Below are 15,797 nucleotides of genomic sequence, written 5' to 3'. Positions count from 1 at the left end.
AAACTAGATTGCGGGAAGGCTACTGGATATGTCCATCACATCAGACTCAGTGACACTAAGCCTTTTAGGCTACCTTACCGTAGGCTCTCCCCTAACCACTACTTCAAGGTCCCAAAGCGAGTGGCGTAACCGATTGAAACGCTATTAGCGCGCACCACCACTAACTAGCTAGCCATTTCACATCCGTTACATATGATCACATATATCTCTCTATAATGTGTGGGAATACTTTGAAACAGATTTCCTAAATTAAAACCACTTGGATCTGATTTGCTCGTGTTTTTACAGTCTTTTATGTCCAACAATAAAAAAAATACAAATTAAACATTTATTCTTTTTAGTTTTTCAGAAAACTTGGGGGGTCCAAATAAAACACGGGCCTGCCAGTTGGGGAACCCTGTGGTAGAGCATGGTTCTTGCAATGCCAGGATAGTAGTTTCGATTCCCGGGACCACCCTTACGTGAAATGTACAGTATGCACGCATGACTGACTGTTTGCATTGGATCAAACCATCTTGCATATATTTATATATTATAACCCTGCTATGACCCCACTGAAAGGGTCTGGCCCCTTGATCTCACAGAATAGGCACTGAGGATTAGAGACACATAGCTCTTTGTGATAGATCTCTATGGGTTTTCTTTTGTTTGTTGTCTCTCTGCTAATGCTGCTGTGCTACTCCTGCTCGAGTGTGTAATGACAGTATCCTGTGCACCAGATAGCAGTGATGGAGATAATAATAGGCTAGCTACACTTATGTCTGTTTCCTGCAATAAAGTAAGGTCCTCTTTGCAGAGACACTATGGTTGGTTAGAGTGTTTACTCCACTGTTCCTATCAGAATAATGTGTTCTGGTGGAGTGGCACCTAGCGCAGGAGTGTGCAGGCAAGCAAACCCTACAATTCCAGCATATCATATGTAGTTTGAGTTTGAATAACCCTGGCACAAAAGGAAAAAGAATCAATGAAAACATGTTCTGGTGCACTAGTTCAAGAGAAGCACCTTGTGTTTTTAGCGGGAATGTAACATAGTTGTGTGTAACAGAAGCAGGGGGATTTTCCATTCCATGCCAGCAGGAGCGGAATATATTTTGGGTATCAGATTGTTCTGGCAATTCTCACATAAAAACTCAATTGGGAGAAATGATGTTTGAAATGCTTTTTACATTTATATCACAATTTCTTTTGAAAATGATGATGAAAGTGGCCATTTTAGGCCCCTTTTAGACCTACAGTATGCATGCCTCCAGTAAGACCCTATGATCTGTGAACTGTACATGATACAGACAACATCTGGGTGTCATTATACTCCTTATAATGTCCTCTATGTCAAAATAAAAAAGCATTGTATTTTTATATTTAGATTAATATTTTTCATGTTGAATAAATTCATGTGAATATTTTTATTTCAGAATATAGACATACTCCATATTTTACTGCACACTATAAGGGATATAATGACACCAAGATGTTGTCTGTATCTTGTACAGTTCACAGATTATAGGGTTTTACAGGAGGCATGCTTACTGTAGGTCTAAAAGGGGCCTAAAATGGCCACTTTCATCATGATTTTCTAAAACATGGTTTATGATAAAAAATGAAGTTCGTATGTGAGAATTATCAAAACAATCTCAGATACCCAGAATATTTTCCGCTGGTGTGGAATCGCCCAGCAGAATGATGGTCGGCTGTAGTTGTCACCTGATGGTAGTAGGGAATATAAATTATTCACTCCACAATACACACATCCATCTCAGGCCACAGCCCATTACCTCACATTAAGGGCGTCTACACTGTACACTCAAACAGTAACATACAGGTTCATCTCGGCACCCAGAACTCATGTGCTGTTGGCCATTTACTCGATTTAAACATTTCAAAATGAGAGTCATGAGAGACTACATACAGGTCTGCCCTCCCTGTACAGTTCTGCTAACCGGAGAGTACGTTTCCCCTTTATCACCCCATGTTCAGTATTACCCTGGGCAGACTTTGAGATGGACCACCTGTCACCTCAGAGTGCGTAGTGTTAATAGAATCCTCAGCCAGAGAGCTGTGCAGCAGTAGTCGTGATTATAGCAGGAGTAGTCAGTCAGCAGCTGCTGTGTGAACATAGCAGCAGATCCAATCTCCTGCTAACAATCAGAGGGGGAGAGAAGGAAAAAGAGAGTGAGAGAGAGATAGAGAGTGGCAGAAAGAGAGAGAATTGAATGGAAATTGAGAGAGAGATCGTTACAACACTGTATATGAACATAATATGTCATTTGAAATGTCTTTATTCTTTTGGAACTTTTCTGAGTGTAATGATTACTGTTAATATATTATTGTTTTATCTATTTCACTTGCTTTGGCAACGTTTCCCACTCCAATAAAGCCTCTTGAATTGAATTAAGAGAGAGCCTGGCTCTGACTGTTGTGTAATTGAACTATTTGCTGTCGTTAAAACTGCCTAGCTGGCATTGCTGCACAGTGTGACTTAGATCTGCAGATCTAGCTAATGTCAGGCTGAAGGAGAGTGTGACCATAGACCATAGAGGAAGTTTAGTGCAACTTATCTCTCTGTGGTAGCTAGCCCTGTTGGAGACTAGATGACGCAGGAGAAATGGCCAGGTATGGTCTTGTTTTCTGGGCTTTTGATATGCCAACCTGTAAGGCAGCTAAAGGACAGGGCATTGCTTTTCACTGGTGACTGGTTGTACTTTAGGATGTTTTTAACATAAATCTTCAATAATGTTCCAACCGGAGAATTCCTTTGTCTTCAGAAATGCAATGGAACGCAAGCTAACTCTCTCACGTGAACACACCTGGTCAGCTCGTGGCTCTCTGGCAGACCTCTGACTCATTCCCCTCTCATTCGCCCCTACTTCGCAGTAGAAGCCTCAAACAAGGTTCTGAAGACTGTTGACATCTAGTGGAAGCCTTAGGAAGTGCAATATGACTCCATTTCCACTGTATCTTGGATAAGCAAAGAGTTGAAAAACTACAAACCTCAGATTTCCCACTTCCTGGTTGGATTTTTTTCTCAGGTTTTTGCTTGCCATATGAGTGTTGTTATACTCTCAGACATAATTCAAACAGTTTTAGAAACTTCAGAGTGTTTTCTATCCAAATCTACTAATGGTATGCATATCCTAGCATCTGGGCCTGAGTAGCAGGCAGTTTACTCTGGGCACGCTTTTCATCCGGACGTGAAAATACTGCCCCCTACCCAAGAAAGGTTAAGGACAACAAAGTCAAGGTATTGGAGTGGCCATCACAAAACCCTGACCTCAATCCTATAGAAAATTTGTGGGCAGAACTGAAAAAGCGTGTGCGAGCAAGGATGCCTACAAACCTGACTCTGTTACACCAGCTCTGTCAGGAGGAAAGGGCCAAAATTCACCCAACTTATTGTGGGAAGCTTGTGGAAGGCTACCCAAAATGTTTGACCCAAGTTAAACAATTTAAAGGCAGTGCTACCAAATACTAATTGAGTGCATATAAACTTCTGACCCACTGGGAATGTGATGAAAAAAATTAAAGCTGAAAGAAATACATCTCTCTACTATTATTCTGACATTTCACATTCTTAAAATAAAGTGGTGATCCTAACTGACCGAAGGCAGGGAATTTTGACAAGGATTAAATGTCAGGAATTGTGAAACTGAGTTCAAATGTATTTGGCTAAGGTGTATGTAAACTTTAGACTTCAACTGTATGGATTAACTTTTTCAATGATAGTTAAGGATACTATAGGCTTAGTTATCACATTGGATTTATTTATTAACTACAAAAAGGTAAGAAGGATTTTTAATTCTGTTGCCGCTCTGCACACACAAGCATGTTAGCTAGCTAGCTCAAAGACATTCAAAGTTCCTTCATAGAAGCCCCTCCTTCTCGGTATAATTCTGTGGACCTAATTCATATAATGCATGTCATAACAAGATGCCCAGCACTTCAAGCCTCCTCCTCAACCCTCTCTCGCTCTCTCCCCACCCGCAGACTTACAGTCGCATCTTGCGCCATAGGCTACACTTGTCTGTCCATGACGCATGTAAACAACTAACTTGTCTGCTCTATCCGCACTGATTGGTGAACTAAATGAATGAGCTAAATGTAAAAAACGCTTGATTTCACAGGTTAAAAAAGGAACAGAAACTAATGATATGAACCAGTACTTTTTTGCGGGTTCGATCCGATTCAGAACTTTATTTTGCTGGTCAGAACAGTTGAACGAAACATATATATATATATATAAGAAAAATGATGTTCAGAACAAAACGACTGTAAAATAATTTTGGTTCCAACCCGTTATGTGGTTGATGAGGATGCTGAGTTACTATACAGTAGATCCTCATTATCTAGGGTTGCGATTTGAAGTGTTGCTAAATGTGTATGTGCAGAAGAGCGTATCTCATCTGTACATTTTGAAAGTTCTATGGTGTCATCCCTTTACTTCAGAGATGATCTATTATGTGTTTTAATAAGCCAAGCAGTTAAACGAGAGACTGTTGAAGGATTGATCCATCAATACAATATTGAGATCAATACTGATCAATATCATTGCCTCGCCATGGTGGATCAGCATTATTGGTATCTGTGAAATATGCTGATCTTGTGTGTGTGTGTGTGTGTTCTGCATATTGCCATCAAATTAGGTATTTTTACAATGATAAAATATGTCCACCCATACCTGTGCTTTGAGAGGGTTCCCGTACTAAACTGAGTGGTTGTGTCTTCCCTGCCTTTTCTATTGGTACTTTCTTGTCTGAGAAAACGGAGAAACCATGACAATGACATCTGAGCCCCCTGCCCATAACAAGCACCTAATGGTCCATGAGAATGCTGCCCATTGGAATCTGTTGTTCCGTTGACATGGCAATGGACAGGAGAGGGAGTCTTGTCTTGATGTAAGGTACTATGACTATGTGGGACTGTGGGTGAAAGGACTTGTGAAGAGCAGGAATGATGAAAGGAAGGAATTCCAAATGATGATGATGATTACCGAGCTGATGAGAAGAATAAGGCCGACTCTCCTCTCGTTGTTACTCTGCTACTCCCAAGGGTCAAGAGCTGGGGTCACAGTTAATGAGGTTCTGGATCTTGCTTTACATCATAATTCAAATATGTGTTTGAGAGACAGAGGAAAAAGAACGGCAGCGCATCACTTTTTCTTTGATTTGGCCTGTGTATGTGCTTCCAGTTGTGTTTGCATCATGATGTGTCTCTCTGGCCTGTCAAATCTATAGAAAAAACATTTTCTGTGAAAAACGACCCTCAAAGTCACTAGACTTTGGCTCTGAGAACTGCGCTTTCTCCATTCTGCTAGAATTAAAAGAGAAAAGGAGAGAATTTAGTGTGAACTGTCCTAGCTGTGCCCTCTGGCTTTTTCAATTCCTACAGCTCCTCCCGGCTTACGTGGCTTTACGTTCCATAAGCGGCTGAGTGAGAATTGCAGGGCAAGCTTTCCCCGACACTGAGACAGAGCCGATGGGGATGAGTAGAGGACACTCTAGCGTTCTTGAAAATTAGACCAATTCAGCATGCTTTTAGTCAGAGAACTTTTCTTTGTTGTTCTTTGTCTCGCTACTCTGTAAATACAGGACTGTTGAGAATCAGCTTCTTGGCAGAGAGTATGTACGAAATAAAGTTCAAAGACATTGGATACTGCTCAGTTGAGACTTTATAAAAAGAGAAACATAGTGTTTAGAAAAGTTTGTTAAAGTGGCACTCCACATTATAACCACAATTGACAACATATCTTTTAGATGAAAAACCAACATTGGAGACTACCCGGGAAGAGTCTTGAGGAACTATAAACATCCATGATACAGTATCATAAGCTTTTGTTGTCAGCCGTATTCAAACCTGCAACCTCAATGGATGTCTAGTCCATTGCCTTAACCACTCAGCCAGGACAACCTGATAGTCTTGACAACAGGAACAGTGCCCTGATTCTTATTGAGTTTTCAGAGGCAGCATGAAGGGGCCACAATGCAGGCTCTCGCGTGTGTGTCTGTTATTGTTAGGGTTCAACAGTTCGTATTCAGAATGACTGATGGAAAGATGTGTTTTGTGTGACTGTTTCAGAGTGCCAGTTTGTATGTGACCACCACGCAGCTTCCTTTGTTTGCTATTGTTTGCTCAGCAGAGCAGTGCATGGCATGGCCCATGCTACAGTGTGAAGTTGAGTGGCTCTCTGTCCTCTGGTGCTGTTGACACACACACACACGCACACACAATAACCGATACTCAATGAGAGAAAGGAGGTGGTTCCCCAGTCTGATCACATGGCCCTGGCCTAAAACCAACAATACAATGATAACACCTCTGTTTGCACTTTATTGCAACAGGGGGTATAGCTCAGTGGTAGAGCAATTGACTGCAGATCAATAGGTCCCTGGTTCAAATCCGGGTGCCCCCTCATTTTCTCTTGGATTTCTGTAGTAGTCAAACGTCACAATACTTCACTCATGCAATTTGATGATGTTTTCTCTGTCTCTAGTCACTTATTAGATCAGATAACCCCGTGATATCAGTCAGTCAGAAAACAGCACCTGTGAGAACGGAGATGTTTGACAAATCCCCAAATCCCCAGTTTACAATTGGCTCATTCATCCCCCTCCTCTCCCCTGTAACTATTCCCCAGGTCGTTGCTGCAAATGAGAACGTGTTCTCAGTCAACTTACCTGGTAAAATAACGGTAAAATTAAAAAAAAAAAAATGCCTGCTCTCCCCTTCCATCTGGGTCCTCATCTGTCAGGGATCGCTCCATCCTCCTCCTGTCCATCTGCAGGAGCGATTGCTTCTGCCTTCCAATACACCTTTTAAACCAATAAAGTTCTGCCAACTTTAGCATCCCGGCAACTTTTTGCCAACTTTTCTTTATATGTGAAAGGTATTGCCGGAGACAAAGCCTCTACTTTTATTTTTGCCAACCGACCTAGTCATGATTGCGGTAAAGTTCTGCCTACGGCTTACAGCTTACATGCTGACAAGACCGCAGGTGCCATCACGTGCATGTTGATTTTGTCCACCCACACCAGACAAGATCAGGTCATGCAGCTTGAAATATCAAAACAAACTCTGAACCAATTACATTCATTTGGGGACAGGTTGAAAAGCATTAAACATTTATGGCAATTTAGCTAGCTAGCTGTTGCTAGCTAATTTGTCCTGGGATATAAACATTGGGTTGTTATTTTACCTGAAATGCACAAGGTCCTCTTCTCCGACAATTAATCCACAGATAAAAGGGTAAACCGAGTTAGTTTCCAGTAATCTCTCCTCCTTCAGGCTTCTTCTTCTTCTTTGGACTTTATATGTCGGTTGACAACCAACTTTAAGGTGCATTAACACTACCAACTGGACCTCAGTTCATCTTTCAATCACCCACGTGGGTATATGCTCCTAAAAACTAATGAGGAGATGCGAGACTTGCTGCGCGTCAAGTGTCACAAATAGAACCAAGTTCTATTTGAGCGCTCGGCTACCCAGGCACTCGTTGACGTGCGCGAGCAGTGTGGGTGCAATGCGAAAACAAAAAAGAGACCATGTGTGTATGCAGCTTTATTAACTAAATAATATACAGTACCAGTCAAAAGTTTGGAAACACTTACTCATTCAAGGGTTTTTCTTTATTTTTACAATGTTCTACATTGTAGAATAATAGTGAAGACATAATTATGAAATAACACATATGGAATCATGTAGTAACCAAAAACGTGTTTAACAAATGAAAATATATTTTAGATTCTTCAAAGTAGTACCCTTTGCCTTGATGACAGCTTTGCACACTCTTGACATTCTCTCAACCAGCTTCACCTGGAATGCTTTTTTAGAGGGACAATCATTTAACATGCAAAACTGAATGACGGGTCGCCACTGCTATAATGTAGCCTAAATCAAGTAGGCCTATTATTTTGCTTGATCGCATATAGGCAACTCCAAAAGCCTGCGGAGGTTGTGAAATATAAACACGAGACGCACATGCTTTTGAAAATATAGATTGCTATTATTTTCTATTGGTATTATGAAGATACTCTCAATGTAAGACCCTACGCCTACTCCCTAAGAAAGCAGAGTGAGGGTAGGAAATACATGAAACGTGGAACTAAAAAGCATAGACTTGCCTTGGGCTCGGTTTCAGAATACATATTTTTTTTTATATGAAAGCAGTTCCACATGTTGCCTTGACGCAAGCTGTGTGGTAAAAATATTATTTGTGTTATATTTCATTATGTAGCCTACTGCAAAATATGTGTGTTGACTGTGATCAGGATAGCCATGTCTGTTTAATGAACAAGATACCTATTGATTTCATGTGCATGGCGCAGCTACGTAGCCAATAGGCTGCACAGACACCCACATCGGCCACTCTTAAAGTTGCCGGCATGTGCACGGGAGATAATAATCTGGTAAAAATGGGACTGTATGAATTGGATTATTTTTACAGGCAACATACCGTAAAGTCTGTCTGTAAAGGGTACACGTCTCATTTCTCAATCTCTTCTCCCTGTATTTCAAGGCTCACTGTAGAGAAATCACTCTCCCCCGGCTTCCATCCATGATATTGTCCCGATTGAGTATTCTCCCCTACATTTTTTAATTTAAGTTGACACGATTATTCCCCTTTTGAATTATTTAGCACTCCACCTTCAGATCTTTCTCTCCAATCTCAGAGAAATTGTTCCCGCTCAGATCTTGTATCCAATCTTTGAGCAATTTCTCCTCTCGCTGAGCCTAAGTGTGGGTATGAGAGCTTGCGTCCCAAATCGCACTCTACTCCTTTTATAGAGTGCCATTCGGGATACACACAGAGACAGAAATTATAGTTAAGGGAGGACTTTTATCACTCGCCCAGCTTGGTAATTGGACGTGTTCAATGGTGTCGTGAAGCCATGCAGTAAGAGGAGTCGAAGGAGAGAGCCAGCCTTCATCATCCAGATGGGAGAATTAAAGTGAATTAACAGACCCAACATTCAGAGAACCCCTGGGGTGTAGAACACCCTCTGTGTGGCATTTAACAAAGCAGACCTGCATCAGCTCATCCAGTACTGCTGGGGAGATGGGGAGAGCGGCAGAATGAACTTGAATTTGAGTCACTGATTGACATCAATGAATGATGTACGTGAAAGTCATTGTATGCGCTTATCTCGACTCTGAATCGACCCATAAGAGAGAGAAATATGATCATGACTACATTGGTATGTTACACGGGCAGGCATGTTATTTTCCTGATGGAGATGGTGAGTGGGCGTTTGACAAGGCGATGTGTGTAACAGCCGTGCTCTGCTCGACACTGCAGCTGATGAAATCCACTCTGTGGTCTATTGATCTGGCCTGCAGTTTGATTGATGGTGTCTTTAAAAATTCATTAGGTTGAGGCATGGGGGAGCTGCAGGGCAGCGGGTGCTCCTGTAGGGCACATTTGTCTATGTTTACGGAGCCACCAGCATTCACTCAGCAGCAGGAAAAGACACTAGGCCAAAGGAGTCTGTGTGTTGTTATGTTACTCTGTACCACACACACACACACACACACGTGATTTGAAATCCCTGTAGTTTTGAAGTGCAAATGTTGCTCTATGCCCTCATCTCTGTGAAGTGCTTGGTGTGACTACGTTTGCTATTGATTCCTGCATGTACCTAGAGCTCTGCACTGCTGCTACCTGCACCCATAAATCACATGACGAGTACAGGACAACGACCCCGGGGATTCACTCCCATCAACCCCTACATCCATTTAAACGTGTGGAGATACTACAGCGTCGGGCCAAACGTAGTAGTGCACTATGTAGGTTGCCATTTGGAATGCAGACCACATGTTAGAGTGAGACCACAGAGGAGCAGGCAGCACACAAAGAGTTAATGATCATCAGAACAGAGCAAGTCCCCCCTCATAGGGAAAACAGCAGGTTGATGAGTGGTGCCGTTTACTATCAAGACACGCTGTTAATTAAGACTGCATACTTCAATTAGCTGGGTAGTGCTTAAAGGACCGACTGGGAAAGGGCTTGGGGTTAATGTTCTACTCAGGGTTAGAGGGAGAGAATGGACTGTACGGCAGGGGAGGGAGAGGGGGAGAGAGTACTTGCTTCTAGTAAGAATGCTGCAGAGGGAAGCCTTGACTTGCACATGAAACTCTGCCTGCCTGGATGTTGGCTGTTTGAAGCAGGGAAATTTGAATTTGGGTACGGCTGTGCTCCTGCCTCAGCCATGGATCTCGCCCACTCTGCTGTTCCAGAGTGGGAAGAGTTCACATAGACACACACCGCTCCACTTCAGCACAGAACTTGCTTGCTTCTGTGTGTGTACGCTCTTAGAAAAAAAGGGTTCTGGAATGGTTCTGCGGCTGTCCCCATAAGAGAACCCTTTTTGGTTTCAGGTAGAACTCTTTTGGGTTCCATGTGGAACTCTTTGTGGAAAGGGTTCTACATGGAACCCAAAAGGGTTCTACTTGGAATCAAAAGGCGTTCTTCAAAGGGTTCTCCTATGTGGAAAGCCAAAGAACCCTTTTTGGGAACCATAACAATAACCTTTTTTTCTGAGTGTTTGTGTGTGTGTGCTCTTACACAGCTAAGAACTTACTAGAGAGACTACTATGAGAGACTCCTTCATTGAAGATGGATGATTGCATACAGTGTTCTCTAGAAGGCATTTGTAGCTCTGTTGAAGGGGGTGCTTGTGTGCGTGCATGACTCCAGTTGGATTGTGTATGGAGGAGTGCATTTACACGTGTGTGTGTGTGTGTGTGTGTAAGAAGCGAGTGGTTTATGCGTAGAGTAGATTGCATGTGTATAAAAATGGGCCCCTGGCTTTCTAATCACCATATTATTTTCATTACTGGGTTCAATTGAAAAATGGCACCTCTGGCTGCATGCAGCAGGTTACATAACACAGGCATGTGAAAACCTGACAAAATCATTAGTTCTTCCTTGGAATTTGCATCACATCCCAGATATTCCCAAAGGAAATTTTTTCAAAATGCTGTTTTTTCACCTGCAGAGATAAACAAAGAGATATGCATGGCTTGTGTGTTTGTGGAGAGTTCCATCAGCCGGTGAGTCAGCAAGCCATCCAGCCAGTCAGTGAGAGGCTTATGGAATAATGAGTTCCCATTGTTCTGAAGCTTAGTCTTTTTAAAAATCGCTTTGGAACTATTTTCACAAGTATGTGGCACATTTTCACAACTCTTAGTACAAAATCAATAAAATGCAACTTAATGATATCTTTAATTTAGTAGTTTTAACTACCAGTTAATCCAATAGCAAACGATGCAAGATACGTGTTTTAAATCGCCCTTAGAAGTGCTGAAAGTAATATGCTAGAGTACTGTAAATTATAGTAGATTACACAGTTCACATTAGGTAATGCACTTACATTACCTAACAAAATTGACAGAAAATATATCATTTCCATAATATCCATCCGATGTGTGATCAATGAAGACATTCTCTACAATCATTTATGCAAAACATTTTTAAAATCCATCAGATATAATTGCGACCTAGGTGTACTGTCTGTAAAAAATATATATAAATTAAATAAAACAAATTAAATGAAAAATAAATCAATGTTTAGCATGCATTAATTTGCATCAAGCCTGTCTTGAGCATTTGGCCATAAATTTTCATCCATATCACAGTGAATGTCCTCATTGTTCATGCACCCACCACTGCCCACTCCTGCTGGTTGGTCAGCACATGGCCACGACCACCACCCTGGGGTCTTCTATCAATTCTGAGGGTAAAACAAAGTGTACTGTCAATAGATCATGTTACAGTATTATTACAGTATGTTTTGTGAATTTGCATGCATTGCAATATGTCATTTACTGTAAATGTAATGGTTGAGCATAGTGCATATCCTGCAGACTTACCGTTTTCCTTGCTGAAATGTTCTCATGGTCAACGACAATGGCCCGGACGATGTCAGACACAAGTTTCCTGCCGTCTGCTTCCCTCTCTCTGATGTTCACCTCTTAGATGTGGCCCATGCCCACCTTTTTGACGGGCCCCTTGTCCACAAGCTCTTTGATTTCTTCCTCTGCCTTGCTGTCTATTCTGCTCCATGTTGAAAGAAATATCAAGTGTTCACACACACCCTTTTAAATGGTGACCAAATGTGGTTACCACTATGTGGAATCAATTAGCAATAGCAAGTAGTCATTACGTATGGTTATCATGTATCATACATGTCATTTAGATGTTCATACTTTACAAACACACTTTTCTGTAGTTCTAATCTATAGGTTTACTTAGTGGTTACGTGATTAATCAGTAAGAGTAGTTGGATTAAGTGATGGTCAAGTGTATTTAAACAAATGAGAAGAGAATAATATGTATTGTGAGCATTGCATTGGGAAAGGCAATTACTTTATATGAAAGGTATTTCTTGATGAAACACGGATTAGGTGTGGTGAAAAAGTTACTGTGTGATTTTGTGAGAGGCCAGCAGCATACCAGCAGCATACCACCCTGCATACCACTGCTGGCTTGCATCTGAAGCTAAGCAGGGTTGGTCCTGGTCAGTCCCCAGATGGGAGACCAGATGCTGCTGGAAGTGGTATTCGAGAGCCAGTAGGAGGCACTCTTTCCTCTGGTCTAATAAAATATCCCAATGCCCCAGGGCAGTGATTGGGGACACTGCCCTGTGTGTAGGGTGCCGTCTTTCGGATGGGACGTTAAACGGGTGTCCTGACTCTCTGAGGTCATTAAAGATCCCATGGCACTTATCGTAAGAGTAGGGGTGGTAACCGGTTAACCCCAGTGTCCTGGCTAAATTCCCAATCTGGCCCTCAAACCATCATGCTCACCTAATAATCTCCAGTTTACAATTGGCTCATTCATCCCCCTCTCCCCTGTAACTATTCCCCAGGTCGTTGCTGCAAATGAACGTGTTCTCAGTCAACTTACCTGGTAAAAAATAAAAAATAAAGTTGTACTTAAGTCAATTGAAAATGTGCTTAAAGTTTTGAAAAAAACTTTTTGATGATCTGTTTTGAGTTATGGGATGGACCATAAGTGTTAGACTTTCTTCAGGCTGGTCAGTGTGTGCATGTGTATCACCAAATGTTTATCCATCCCCTAGACTGTAATGTAAAACAGTAATAACTGGATTTCAAATGGTACTGTAATTCCACTCCACAGATTACAGTACCGTACCGTATCTTTGGAGGGCAAAAAGCTCTTGACCACTAGTGGGTGCATGGTATTGTTGTTTTGGGCTCATTAACATATTTTGAGGCGTGCCTTGTAGGAGGCCATATTCATTTGCACCTGTGAGTGAGAATGCTGTACAAATTTAACTCCTATGTAAAATGTATAGTGGACATATTGGAGTGGCATGGTTGAGCAGTAAATGGTATTGTTTTTGTTAATTGTTTGTTTTTTCTTTTGATTTTTATTAACTTAAGCTGGATTGATTATTTATTGTTTATAATTTGAGTTTAACTGAATTTGATTTGACATTTTTACAACCAAATAAATGTACCTTAAATGGTTGAGCACTGCGAGTTTGGAAGCCTTTGTTAAGGCCTCTAGAACTGCAAGCGATATAAAACACTGCATATTTATTAATACGCTGTGCTGTGTAAACACTTTACCAAGCAGCCAACCTGCTTGAACCAATCCCTTGTAATTAAAGTAAAATACTGTGACATGCAAACCCTTCCCCCCAATGAATTTAATTAGTTCTGATTACGGTAGCATTGACCTTTTTACCGTATAATAAAGTGCATTTTACGCTATTGGACTGTGTGTCATTAGACAGTGCTTGCTTTGATACCATATTTATATTACAGTAACTGTATTGTGATGTTAAATACAGAACTTTACTTGCCACAAGCTGCCTGTAAATTACCATCAAATTCACGGTAATCCTTTTACAGTGTACTGTTGTCTTGTATTTTTGATAGGTAATTAGGGAAATCTGAGATAAAATGAGGGGGCACCCGGATTTGAACCAGGGACCTATTGATCTGCAGTCAATTGCTCTACCACTGAGCTATACCCCCTGTTGAAAGCTTGATGCAAGCAGAAGTGTTATCATTATGTTGTTGGTTTTAGGCCAGGGCCATGTGATTACAAATACCAGGCCAGTGCACCACCCTCTTTTCACTCTTTCAGACTCAGGTCACTTCAGTGTGCTTCTCAGGACAGAGTTCTCACAGAAAAAACAATCAGGTTGTTGTGGCTGAGTGGTTAAGGGGATGGACTAGAAAGCCAAAATTGACAAAATAAACTAAAGTAAAAAATGAAACACGAAATAACACAAAATACAATGTGTGGGAGTGCAGGTTTGGTCATTTGTACATGTAGGTAGGGGTAAAGTGACAATGCATAGATAATAAACAGCAAGTAGCAGCAGTATAAAAACACATGAAGTGGCAAAAGACAGAAATAACTGCACAACTCTCATCTCCTTCCCCCTCACTCCCTACCTTTAACATCAGTGGTGTTCCCCTCAAAGTGGTACCCCATTTCACCACCCTAGGTGCTTCTCTCTCTCTCCGAAGTCCACACTCTGTCAATAGAGTCTCCGCTTCCTTCGGACGCCATCGTGCCAGTGTCTTCAAAAATCTAAACCCCAAGACCCAAACCAAGGTGGCAGTATACAATGCTGTTTGTTTCTCCACCCTGCTTTATGTCTCAAAGACCTGAACCCCATATAGGCTCCACATCAACATCTTGGAAGCCTTCGACATCAGGTGCCTCCAATGCATCTTTGGGATAACCTGGGAGGACAGACTATCCCATAATGAGATTTCGCCAACGCCAAGTCGACCTGTATCGAAGCAAGCATGGCTAAACGACACCTCTGTTGGCTTGGCCACATAATCCGAATGCCTGAACACTGCCTCCCACGCCGAGTTCTCTACTGCCAACCGAGTGCAGCCAAATGCTCTGCAGGAGGTCAGACGAAAGGCCACAGCATGGACCCGCTGAAGGTCTGCAACAATCCCTCAAGCCTGGAAACCCTTGTACTCGACAGGTCCACCTGGCAGTCCACCTGTGCCAGGGAGGTTCAGCACCTGGAAGGTGCCATCCTATAGAAGAATAGTGAGAAACGCACCCAGAGTCTCCAACGCGGAGCTGGAATCAAGGTTCTATCGGAATTCCAACATACGTGTCCCACCAGCAGCAGATTGTGCGGCTCCCGCAGCGGCCTCCACAGCCACATGATGGTGAAGGATGTTTATGATGAACTTCACCAACAGAGTGGAGCAGAGACCAGGCTTTGTGGAATCTAGCTCTGACAACATTGGTTAATTCTTTAAAAAATATATATTTAATGAAACACCTATGTTTGTCCTTTGTAGTTCTTGCCTTTCTTCGTTTGCTGAAATCCATATTTTTTCAATAAACGTTTGTCAAATACACCACTGACTTTTTGCTAATTTCTCTTTCTTGAAGAACAAATCAAATCGTATTAGTCACATGCGCCGAATACAACAGGTGTAGACCTTACAGTGAAATGCTTACTTACGAGCCCCTAACCAACAGTGCAGTTTAAAAAATATGGATAAAAAAATAGATAAAAGTAAAAAGTAATTAAAGAGCAGCAGTAAAAAATAACAATATTTACAGGGGGTGCCGGTACAGAGTCAATGTGCGGGGGCACTGGCTAGTTGAGGTAGTATGTACATGTAGGTAGAGTTAATTAAAGTGACTATGCATAGATGAAAGTTGCTCTGGATAAGAGCGTCTGCTAAATGACTTAAATGTAAAATGTAAATGACAACAGAGAGTGGCAGTGGTGGGGAGGAGGGGGCAATGCAAATAGTCTGAGTCTTATGGCTTGGGGGTAGAATCTGTT

The 15,797-nt window shown here is 41.8% G+C and overlaps 2 non-coding genes across 2 annotated transcripts; one reads left to right on the top strand and one right to left on the bottom strand.

The window, feature by feature from the left end:
• Window positions 1-6,331: 6,331 nt before the first annotated feature.
• Window positions 6,332-6,403, top strand: trnac-gca (transfer RNA cysteine (anticodon GCA)). The gene has a single exon. It is a non-coding gene; the product is annotated as a tRNA-Cys (tRNA).
• Window positions 6,404-13,923: 7,520 nt separating this feature from the next.
• trnac-gca (transfer RNA cysteine (anticodon GCA)) lies at window positions 13,924-13,995 on the bottom strand. The gene has a single exon. It is a non-coding gene; the product is annotated as a tRNA-Cys (tRNA).
• Window positions 13,996-15,797: the final 1,802 nt, after the last annotated feature.

The sequence above is a fragment of the Salvelinus fontinalis genome, chromosome 2 (assembly GCF_029448725.1).
Source record: "Salvelinus fontinalis isolate EN_2023a chromosome 2, ASM2944872v1, whole genome shotgun sequence".
Lineage (NCBI taxonomy): Eukaryota > Metazoa > Chordata > Actinopteri > Salmoniformes > Salmonidae > Salvelinus > Salvelinus fontinalis.
Note: the sequence above shows the minus strand (reverse complement) of the source record. Positions and strands in the feature narration are given on the sequence as shown.